This window comes from Bemisia tabaci, chromosome 1 (assembly GCF_918797505.1).
Source record: "Bemisia tabaci chromosome 1, PGI_BMITA_v3".
Lineage (NCBI taxonomy): Eukaryota > Metazoa > Arthropoda > Insecta > Hemiptera > Aleyrodidae > Bemisia > Bemisia tabaci.
The window spans coordinates 72,362,395-72,374,466 of NC_092793.1; the positions used below are offsets into that span (position 1 = coordinate 72,362,395).

At 40.1% G+C, this 12,072-nt stretch overlaps 1 protein-coding gene and 1 long non-coding RNA gene across 7 annotated transcripts in view; one reads left to right on the forward strand and one right to left on the reverse strand.

The window, feature by feature from the left end:
* Window positions 1–12,072, forward strand: part of how (protein held out wings) — a 133,797-nt gene that overhangs the window by 66,727 nt on the left and 54,998 nt on the right. The gene's annotated exons all lie outside the window — the stretch shown is intronic.
* On the reverse strand, window positions 6,750–8,207 carry LOC109035574 (uncharacterized). The gene is made up of 2 exons (XR_011900806.1): window positions 7,890–8,207; window positions 6,750–7,485 (listed from the first exon to the last, which is right to left on the reverse strand). It is a non-coding gene; the product is annotated as an uncharacterized lncRNA (long non-coding RNA).

The following is a 12,072-nucleotide window of genomic DNA, read 5'->3' on the forward strand; positions in this document are numbered from 1 at the left end:
CGCGATGAATCATCGCAATTCCACAAATTTGAAAAAGTATGGATGCACTGAAAAAGTACGATTTTGAAAGGTCGGTACGGAAGTACAGAAAATGTGTCAACCGCCCGTGAAAAAGAAACAGGTGTGCGAAATTTTTGTGATAAACTTCACAAAATAGCCTGGGGTGTATGCGATTTCTCACTCTTGTTTTGGTTCATTCTATTCATCTCTTCATCATTCCTTAAAGGAGAATTTGTACACAAAATTTTTCTTGATTCATCAGTGCTTAATGAGCTGAGTTCGCAGTGTTTTTCATAATTTTTTTTGAAATGGGAAATTGTTGAAAAATAGATTTAAAAGTGAGAAACTGCGCCGCCTTGTGACATCATCTGGCGGCCTTTCCCGTTTAAACACTTGTATTTTAGCAGATTAGGTTATTTTGTCGTATTTCCTCCCATAATTTTTCAATTTAGAAACCAAGGATATCTTCATGCTCAGTTCTCTCAGTAATTTCATTGTCAACTCGTAATTCACAACATTTCGGAGATTTGCAAATCCTTTATTCTATTTTCCAAACCAATACCTCTCAGAATTCCCTTCAAGATGCTCAAAGCTAAAGCAAAGCTCTTTTTTTTCAACGAGTACCATAGATCTTATTATGTTTTCATTTGTTGTACCTCCGCCCCAAATAAATTCGTTTTAGATTGGAGTAAAATACGGATGCTTTAATTTTGTTGTCATATCGGATCGAATATTCCTCCTTTTGGCCGGAATTAGAAGGACAGATTTCGGAGAGTCGAAGCAGTTTGGCAATCGTGTACGCACGTACGCGTGCGTGAGTACCCGATCACGAGTACGCGTTTTCACATGAAGAGATTGTACCTCACCGCGTGCCGCGTAACGGATAACCGAAAGGCTCTTTATGTTCAAGGATCAAAAATTCTGGGAGCATACTGCCGTGCTAAGTAAAAACGCCGTATGAGCCTTCAGGCATTGCCAAATTTCTCCTGGCAAATCACTAATTTTCAGGAAAATTGTTGAATATTTGTCTACCAATTTCTTTGATAATTTTGCCTGTAATTTGATCTAAAACTTCTGAAACTTTCAAGGAAAAATATTCAACATTTTTCTCGAAAATGAACATTATATCGAAGGAAATTTGGCAACTCTCGAATGTTCATACGGCGTTCTTCCTTAGCACGGCAGCATAGCCCGCCACAACCGCCTCTCCCCCTTTCCCTCCACCCTCCTAACTGTTTTAATTTCTTGTTTTGGGCACACCGCACCGTGAACTGCCTTGTCTTACATTTAAGCGCATGATCGTAAGAGAAAATCACGGATTAGTTTTCTGCTGTATACTCTGACGTGCCACAAGGAAAATTGCCGTATTAGCCTTCAAATGTTGCCCAATTCCCTCTCAGACAATATTTATTTTTAATGAAAGTTATGAATGTTTTTCTTCGAAATTTTCAGACACCTCGGATCACATCCCGAACGAAATTCTCTGGAAAGTCAAAAGAAAAATATTTACAAATTTTCCTAAAAATCCGTGATTTGTCGAAGGAAATTCGGCAACGTCTGGACGGTCATACGGCGTTCTTTAGCATGGCAGTACTGTTGGTCTCATTTCGCTTATTGTTCTTCTTAGACCCAGTTCTATCATCTCTCTTTTGTAGCTCAATCTCCGGACACAATTTTAGCGAGCATTCTATAGCGCCTGTCCCACGTACAGACTTACAGACCGAGGCTCTCAAATTTGCACTAATTCTTGAATTTCTTAACCATTTCTGTGCAAAATTCCTTGAAAATCTCAAGATCTGATCTATTACGTGTCCCAAACACATCGGTTATCGTCAAAAATCGCTGGCCCGACGTTTATAAAACCTGCGTTCGAGCCTGGCGGTTTTCAGAAAAAGCATCTGAAGTGTTTGGTACGTGGGCACCGGGGAGTTCTTAAGGGGAGGTATCAGAATCATACTTCGATCATAGGCGGATCTAGACACCTCGAATGGGGAGTGGAACGGGGTTCCGGGGGGCTCCTCCTGAAAATTTTTGAATTTTGAAGCATCCGCCATTATGCAGTTTGAGCCGTAATGTCGTTCTTCTTTCCTCATTTCCTTCCCTCTTTCTCCCTCCTCTTTGACTTACCGAATTTCAGTATGATCACTGGAATCCTCCGTAAAAATAGACAAGGGGGAAAAATCGAAATCGAAGAGAAGCACGAAGGAATAAAAATCTGAAGGGAAAAGGGCGGCGCGCATGAGAATCTGACATGAATCATAGGTCATCACCCGAGGGCCGAAATCCTGCGAGCGGGAGAGAGGGGAAGATTTCACTGGAATCCCGCTTTTCGAAGCAATTATTTTCCCACCACTCTGAGCTCACTCGTTACGACGCGACGACTCGCCCACATTACCATAAGGCAAGGCAGGCACAAGCACAATCGCGGGAACGCAGTGTCTGGGATCCAATCTGGGCTCACGGTTCACAGGTCAACCCGGCTCAAAAAACACCGAAACTGGCCACACAATGAGATGCGACCAGCGGCATGGACGACGCCAGTTTTATGATCAGGGACTTATTGTCATATCGGTAGAGTTCAGATCTTGTGTAAAAAATACCCGACGCACTACGCTGCCGTGCTAGGGAAAAACGCCGTATGAGCCATCAGGCGTTGTCAAATTTCCTTCGACAAATCACGAATTTTTAGGAATATTTAAGAATATTTTTCTTCGGGTTTTTTAGAGGATTTTGTTCGCAACTTAACCTGAAATGCCTGAGAATCTCAAGGGAAAATACGCATAAGTTTCCTCAAAAATGCATGTTTTATATGGGGGGAATTCGACAACTCTGATCGAATGTTCGTACGGCGTTCTTCCTTAGCACGGCAGTATTTGTAGAGTTCAGATCTTGTGTAAAAAATACCCGACGCACTACGAGGCGATGTGGTGCTTGGAAATGGGTCTGTTGCAAACTTCAGCTAGACAAATGGAAGAGTTAATTCTCATACAAAATGGCTCAAAAATCACGATGAGCGCATTGGGGAAGTCTGAAATACACTCCTAACTTCATATATAATCTGCGTAAGAAAATTTAATTTTTCCAGGCCTCCAGAAAGGCCTCCCCAATAAAGTATGTTACTATACCCCAACTTGAGTTGCGGTTCCTCCACGATTAATTTAAAATGTCTATATCATCCAACAAATTGGGGTGAGACCACAATTTTAAGGGACAACCCCTATCACTTCATATCCGTGCAACAGGATTATTCCCAAGAAATTTCTTGTAGGTAATTCAGAAATTTTCAATTGGTAGATCGACTATCGAATCGTTCTCGAAAATGCCGAAGCTTCACTTTTAACACGGTCCAAATTAAGTCCAAGCAACACTTTGTATCCTCTGTATTAACGTAAATAGAGAGGATCCCGGTGCGATTGAGGTGTCCCAAGACCAAGAGGTGGTTGTTGAGGCGGTGGGGGAGGGAGCCAGATTCACCTCCAGTCCTGGATCCAGATGTGTTGGAGCTCATCCCTTTCTCCCTCCCGTTTCCTGTTTCGACGCGAGCGGCGGTGGCGCTCAGTGGATCGAATCAATTAGAGAGGTCGGATATGAAATGTTGTATTTAAACTACCGATTATGATGTTTATTTCGTCAAATTTTAAATTTCAAGGATTGCCTATAGAAGAAAATTTTACAAGAAAACCAATGGAACCAATCATAAAACCTCAAAATGTCGTATAAACTCAGTTATAAGTATCTAAATTTTCCAAATTTTGTCCAACCTCTGCTATTGACTCTATTCATTGTTCGGCGCGGCTGGCTGTGCCGGGGTCTCTTTTACAGACTCGTGAGGATTTTGGAGTCTTTTCCCGACTGCCGCGCCTCGCCACGCTCGTTCACCCTTCCTCTCGCTCTCGTCCTGGCCGACGACGCGACGTTTGCAGGAAGATGGGGAAGGTCGCAACTCTCACAGTTGCCAGGCCTCCTGCTTCCGGGAGCCACCGGGAGGGAAATGAGGAAAGAACACAGTAAAGAAGCTGTGAAATAAAATTGAAATTAAAAAAGATTACCAGGAAAACTCGAATTTCTTTTACAGTTATGCTCAATACTTTGCGGACGCTTGTCGGAGGCAATTAGCAATCGCCGGCGAATTGAAATTTATTTGTCTTGAATACAGATTCACAAGTGTCAAGAAACAAAAAAGGAAGCACTGATGGGTATGCTCGGAATTCAAACGGTCTTTTTTTCCTATTGAACGCATGATACCAGCTAGCACACTCATCACTCATTGTCAGTTGCGTATACCTAGTGAAATCAGTGACACAAGTTAGGTTTGGTTTGAATAGGCAACTAAACTAACTGCCCGGTAAAGCGGAGAGTATATCATCCAGATTTGAAGGCGCTTGAAGCGGAGGTGATACTTTTGAAGTTGTGCACAATGACACTGATGAAGCCTTTACTTCGTTGATGCGAATTATTGCAATTTGACGAGTTAACATGCATGCCGTTTGCAAATTGCCGGCGACTGCTGGCTGCTTTCGACGTATGGGCGGTAGAATTTTGGCTATCGGGAGATTTATGGTGGACTCCGTCAAATTGGAAACCCACGAAAAATGTCAAAAACATCAGAAAAGCGGCGCCTGATCGATATTTTTCGCGAAAGTTTCAGTATTTGACAACGCAACGCAGCGTTTTCCTTTTGCAAGGCCGCTGTCTCTAGTGCCTATTCCGTTCTGTGCACAGCCAATTTGAATTTTTTTTTTTTAGATCGTATCGCCGCCAAAACCGTACGGCTGCGACACGTCGGACATTGACATTCCGATCTGTGTAATTCTCTTCAGAGGTGGCGGAGGAAGGGAGTTGCCTGATAATAGAAGTGTTTCCTTCCGTCCGACGATCATGGTCAATCCTATCCCGCTCTATTTCCCTCTCTATCCAAGTAATCACTCTATTCGTCTAGAAATGCAGTCATGTTTGCCACAATCGATACAAACTCCACGAAATAAGCGTGGTTCGCTGGAATTTGTCTTTCAACTTGGCGACCCTGTAATCAGCAATGATGCTCCGTCCAGACTGAGTTTTATTTTTACCCAAACCCCACACCTTTCTCTCACACGTCTGCGCCTCCCCCCCCCCCCCCTTGCCGTTCCTTTTCCACCCGGTGCTGCCTACAGCATCTCTGGATTTTCCATCTTAATCCTTGTTGTCCCTATGCTTGCGAGTATTTTTACGTCCCTGATGTCAGTTTCTCGTTCCTCAAAGTCATCGACTTAAATTTTTTCCCCCTCTAAACACGAGGGAAAATTTCTACCTTTAAATTTTTTGTTTGTTTTTTCAACCGTTCGGTTAGTGAGGATTGGACATTAAATATTACCCCCCCCCCCTTCTCCATAGTAATTTTGGCCGGGGTTTTTTTTTTGGTAAATGACTCCGTAGTTGATCGTCAGTGCCAGATAAATAGTCAAATAAAGTAGTATTTTATGTAAACATGGACTTTAACCAGAATCAGCCTAAATTGAAAAGACTTTGTCTAACTTTCTCTCGTTCCTTTTAGTTTTCTTCTTGGCAATATGAGTAATTAATATTGAAAATTTGATGAAAGTTAATGGATGCAACCTCGGAAAGACGAGTTGCGACGTGACGATTCAAATAGAAATAAAGTCCAAGAATAGACGCCTGAAGCGACGAATGCAACTATTCGTGCCTAAGGGATGTCCGTGTTGCATACACAAAAATCTGACGGCGCAACGGGTACCTGCGGCACGCACATTGCTTTTTTGGCCTGAACAACAGGAACGCCTACAGGGTCAGTCCATTGTAACGGGCCGGACAACCGCACGCCTTTGAGTAATAAAGAAATGAATTTAAAATCACCTAAATTTAAAATAAATTGTACCAGTAGATAGAGCTCAGTGTGTTATTTCCAAAAGTGTACGAACTTACTTTTTTGTTTTAATTTTTAAGGGAGTTATACCAAAAATAGAGCCGTAACGGGACGGACAGTTTTTGGAAGTGAGTTTTGACTCCCTTGAGAAAATTGAATAACTCAGCGAATTTTACCATGTAAAAAATCCACAAAAAATGTATATAGTCCTCAAGGGTTCAAGGTACTATGCTATTTAAACTAATTTTCATAAGTATTGAATTAAGCATAAAAAAAATTGAAAAATCTGCGTAACGGGACGGACAGCATTTGTAACGGGCCGGACAGAGTACGACTGACACATGGTTTTACGGCTGAAAGTCATCTGTATATGATCATACATTGGTCCAATTTTTTCTATGCATTAATTTAAGGTTCTGACTGATTAATTTAGATAGATAAAATGCAATTTTTTGTTGATTTTTATTTTTTGCAGCTTGTAGAAGTAGTAGCAAATTCTACATACCTATTGATTTTTTACTCTTTTCCCGAAATTTCAATTATTTTGATTAATTTTCAACCCACAACACTCAATCCTTTAGTTATTAATACGATTTTGTTAACTTGGAAACAAAATTATGAGCATAATAGTCAAAATAACACTCGTAACGGGTCGGACACTTTTCTCTTAAATCAATAACTTGAACTGTTACTCGCTTAAGAGCGACAGTTCATTAATGCAGTTACTTAAATTTTGAACGCTATCATTATAGGAGTCAGAACCTACTTTTTTCCTTTACTTAGTAGTTATTCTTTTTTTGTTTTTAAATATATAAAGCAAAATAAAATGAACTCTTTATCCCCTGGAAGCCGAACGCTTTCTTTTCTCCGAGTTTCTTTGATAACAGTTCCAGCTCCCCATCCACCTGCACATAAATTTTATTACTTATTAGGATATGAAAATGATTTTAAAACAGTTAAGATTTCTTTTAAATCAAAATTTGAACTTTATTAATGTTTTACTGGCAGAAACATCAAAGAAAATAATAATAAAGAAACAAAAGCTCGAGGAAAAATAAATAGTAACTAGTACCAAAAATAATAATAATAATAGTAATACTTCAATGGCACGGTGTGAGTATCAAATAAATGAGAAGTTATACTATGTCTAAACAAATATAGGAATAAATGGAGTGGGCGGAACAGAAAAACTTGAGTGTTTTTAAATTTTGTTTCGAAACGTAAACGGTGGATTCAAAAGTTTTAAAACTTTTTAGTGGTTGTCGCTTGAATAAAATTGTCAATATAAATAGTGAAAATTGTGAACAGAGGTTGAAATTTTATCTTAAACGTAGTAGACAAATAACTAAAAAAAAGAATTGCATTTAAGGCAATAAAAAACAAAAAAAAAATGAAAAAAAATTTTCTGTTCTGCTCTTTTGCGGCGCTTCCGTTCTGCATCTTTCTTCTTAACAGCCTCCGCATCTGATGGATGATTTTTTAAATATTCTCTTCTTCGCTGTTTCCTAATCTTGTCTCTCAGCCTTTCTTTAGCCAGGTGGGCTTTATAGGCAGCTGGGTCCTCTTTCAATTTTCTGCGGTGCTTCTGCATCCGGTTTGCAAAAATGTCCATTTTTTAAAACCTGAAACAACAAAATTGCTTTAAAATCCAAGAAAGTGAACATTTTGAGGTTTTTAAGTACCTCCTAGGTCTAATAAGGTTCTTCTGATGTTTCTAATACAGCCCTTTCACAATCCTGAAAATTAGAACCCACTGTGCCCATAAATAGCGAAGTTCAATACTTGTCCGGCCCGTTACGTAACGGGACGGACACATTTTAAGTATGTTGTTTTCAACATCTCACAAGGTATAAAAATTGAAAAAAAAATTGAGGAGAACCTGAGTTATCAGAACAAAGTGAATCCAAAAATTCGCATTTAAATATGCAAAAATAAGCAAACAAATAAAAGAAAACCATCTTTTTGCGTAACGGGCCGGACATTTGATGAACCCAACTTCAAAGTAGTAAAACTCGTAAGTACTTACTTTTAGAAATCCAACTTTTGCGAGCACGTATTTGTTGTCATGTTTTTTGTGAGATCAAAACATAACTTCAAATAGTTGTGAGCCAGGAACAGTAAAAAAGTGCTGCCAACTTACACCTTTTCCAGACCTAAAATACACTGTACAGCACCAAGTCATAAAACAAACAAAAACACACAAAATAAACAAGAAAAATCGCGAAACCCGTATATTTTCGGAAACTAGAAGTTATTTGCCGTTCAAAAATGTATTCAAAAAGAAGTTTCACTGTATTTCAATTTTAGACCCTCAGGTTGACCTTACCATGGACCGACCCTACATTTTTCGAAGTAGGCCCCATGAGTACCACCAGCTATCCGGAAAATCGCAGCCCCCTCTTAGTCTCCCAAAAAACTGAAATCAGAAAAAAAGTTACGACAGTTTTTTTTTTCGGAACCTTCTTCCTCGTCATAGACATCAGATAAGAAATGAACAACCCCCCACCGCCTCACAAGAAACTCTTGCCAGTTTCATTGGTATTTTACCCGAAAACGATTTGTTCAACTCATTGTCCTGTTTAGTGTCTCATTCCTCAATTTTTAGCTCACGACGACGTGTATCTAACGAATCCAAAACAGCTGAAATCCCTTGCGGTTTTTTTTTTTTTTTGACTAAACGAGGCGGCATGCTTCATCGCTTTCTGCCGAAGCGATGCGGTGTCTGCTACACGTCTCCTACATCGTCTCTACCTCGCGAAATAATGTGCCTATTAATACCTTTACGTGGTAATAGGTGGGTTTTTTCTCAGCTCGTCGTCTGATGTCTCGTCGAGGACTAAAGGAACTTGGGCTTTTTTTGTCCGCCACGGAGTCTGGCTTTATGTTTCTCATGTCCTGTCTACGTCCCCGTAATTACGCGCTTGTCACATCGTGCCGTCGTCGAATTGCCCATTCGTGAAGCACACGTAATCCCAAGTTTCAAACCGATTCCAAATCCCGCTATAATATGTGCACATCTCGATGATCAGAACGCATTTAAGGAAAACAAGACTTAATCTATATCGGTCTTCGGGAATCTACCGCAGATACCTCGATGTTTTTAGAGTGAAAACGTTCATTTTCAAAAGGAACAAGATGGAAACCAACATGAGGTGTTAAAAATGCGTACTTTACCGTCAGATAAATCAACTATCTTGAATTTCCAAGTTTAAAGATCTGACCGCAAATTCAGGTTTTTCGGTAAAAATGCCCTTTCATATCATGTTTTACTCAAATTCTGCCACCGCGATGGCATTTTCAAAAGCAGCCTATTAATAGGAACAATACAAGAAACACCTGATGGGTTTTTAAGGAAATCGTGTGCGTTTATTAGTATATAATGAGTAATTTAATAAAGGAAACAAAACCCTGGAACTACCTGCCGAAAATTAGGAATATGGAATTGCAAAGTTTCGTTCATGAAGACATGCATCTAATCCTTCCTTGAATGAACTTTTTGTAGATGCTTCGATGATGAAAAGCACGAAGAGCATTTCAAAAGCATTATGAAAGTTGATCTGTCGGTTACGTAAAGCATAAATTACATAATTACTTATGTATTCAAGTGTGGATTGCCTCCACTATTGCCTTGCTCCTGCCATTTTTAGTATCGCACCATGATGGGCTTAATGCTCCAGTGGGAAATCAATGACAATCATAATGCATTTTTCAGTAAGAAGTATACTGCCATCGCAATGCTGCTAAAAGTGTGCAGCTTCTTTCATCTTGCAAGAAAATCTGAAAATCTAAACAAGTTTCATCTGCTCAGAAAGAAGTGTCAACTAAACGAGAAATTACCGTGCAGTTGTCGTTTATTCATCTGCCTCTAGTCAATTATTTTTAGATATAGAAGTTCTACGATCATAGTTGTTTCGTATTGCAAACCTTGTCCATTTTTCGTTGCATGAGAATTGGACCGCATTTTACCTTAAATTTTACTATTTCTGGCTCATCTATTAAAGGAGTAATCTATATAGGGAAACTGAAGGCATACACATATCTTATGATATAGACCTTATTTTGTAACAAGGAACCTTTATTTCAGGCTCATTTTAGAGACAACATATATGCCATTGGTTTCCCTATGCAGAAAAGTGCTTTTATAGAGGAGCCAGAGATAGTGGTTCCGTATTGCAAAACGAAATCCATTTAAGTCACCGAGTCATACATAATGGTAGTTCTGTTTTTCAAAATGCAGTCCAGTTTTTACGTGGTCAGATATCCCCTTCTAAACATGTTTATCTTGGCAAAATGAGATATTCTAATGAGTTTCAGCTCATCTGATTTCTTTAAAAAGTTTTTGAAAGTTTTAAAATATTTATAGGATCTGAAATTATCCACGAAATTTTTGATGGGCCTTGTTGTTGCCTTACAAATCAGCGGGACACTAATGCAGGCTTCTTGCCCGTTCCATCGTAATCTACGAAAAGGAAATATCAATAATTTCCATCATTCCTCGGCACGACGTATATTATGCCGAGACTCTCGATTCTTAATTCGATTTCGATCCATACTTCTTGCCGATCGCTCCCACCAAAGCGTAGGTGTATCTAATATCGATTCTCTTCGATCGATCGATTTTCCGGAGAAATGTATCGACCCTCACATTTCGGTCCGCATGGACCCGGCCGAAAAATCGATCGATGAGTCGACAGCCGATTTATCTTGATGGTGGAGGCCCGATCACTGATCACCAACGCCATTTTTAATTGGGTCAATTATTACCACTCCCCGGCCAAGGGACAGGGGGCCGTCATCAATTGCCGTTTCAATTATTGCCACTCGATGCGCCACGATGAAGCGCGCACCGCATCAGATAAGCCCCAGACTTATGCACCCATCCGAAGCCGAAGCCAAGTTGATTAAAGGAAGAAATCGGCGGTGTTAACCTTGAAAAGCTTGCAATTTTGAAACTCTGTGGTCTTTACTAAATCCAGGGCTTTACAAATAGTATTAGCCTCAGATACTTTTTTCTGTCTTCCAAATAGTTATATATTACGAATAATAAAGAAACAACTTAAAACGGGACTAAGGCCGCAAATAATATTCAATATATTAAATAATAAAAAATAATTTTCTATCATTACGGAAAATGGGGGAAGGAGCGTCATTAAAAGGTTATCTGAGCTGATCGCTTCCAGAAGATATGTTCTCATAACAACAAGAGAAAGGACTGAAACCCCTTATGTCTGGAGTTACCTCAGGTTTCAGTTGATTCAACGAAAGATGCGTTTATTTAACCGAATCATTCCGGTAGATTCAACCGGTAGAAAATTATCCCAAAGCAAACCAAAATGCAAAAATCTTGCTGGGTAGCAACGCCAAAGATGGGGGGGAAAGTGCGCCTGGAGACTGGAGAGTCGGCAACCCGCGCCAGCCATTCATCATACCTGTCGCACGTCGCGGATCGAATGAGGTTCGACGGAGGGCGGGAACGGGGTGGAGAGATCCCGCCTCCTCTTTGTAGAGATGAAGAGATGTTTTCGTCGCCTACGTGACATAAGGGCGTAACTACACTCTACAATGAACCCTGTTTTCCATACATTTTAATGCTTTTTCGGGCTCATCCCAATGTGTAGATACGCCCTTATGTCAGCTAAGCGACGTTTTGTAAATTGGCCTCTTTGAACTTTCTTACACGAATGATCGCTCGGTCTGGGCATCCGCGCCGAGTCGTCGCCTCGCCTCACCTCGTCTCGCGCTGGCAATTTGAAAGCTCCGTTTTCGCAGGTGAATTGGACTAAATTTCGCAATTCAAACTAAAATCGACAAACTACCAACTACAATTTTCAGATGAACCGGTCCGAAAACTTCAGAGATCCATACTGCCGTGCTAAGGAAAAATGCCGTTTAAACATTCGAGAGCAGTTGCCGCATACTTCCTTCGATAAAATGTTGATTTTGGAGGAAAGCTATGGGTATTTTTCCTTGAAGTTTTCAGGAACTTTAGGTAAAATTGCGAACAAAATTATCCGAAAGTGTGTGAGAAAAATGTTTAAAAATTTTGCCAAAAATTCGTGACTTACTAAAGAAAATTGGGCAATGCCTGAAGGCTCCTACGACGTTTTTCCTTAGCACAGCAGCATATGACCTGAGCTTCGGGTCTCGTGCACGAAGTGTTTTTTTCCATGTGTACCATCGTTTCTCGTACGAAAGAACGTAACTCCATT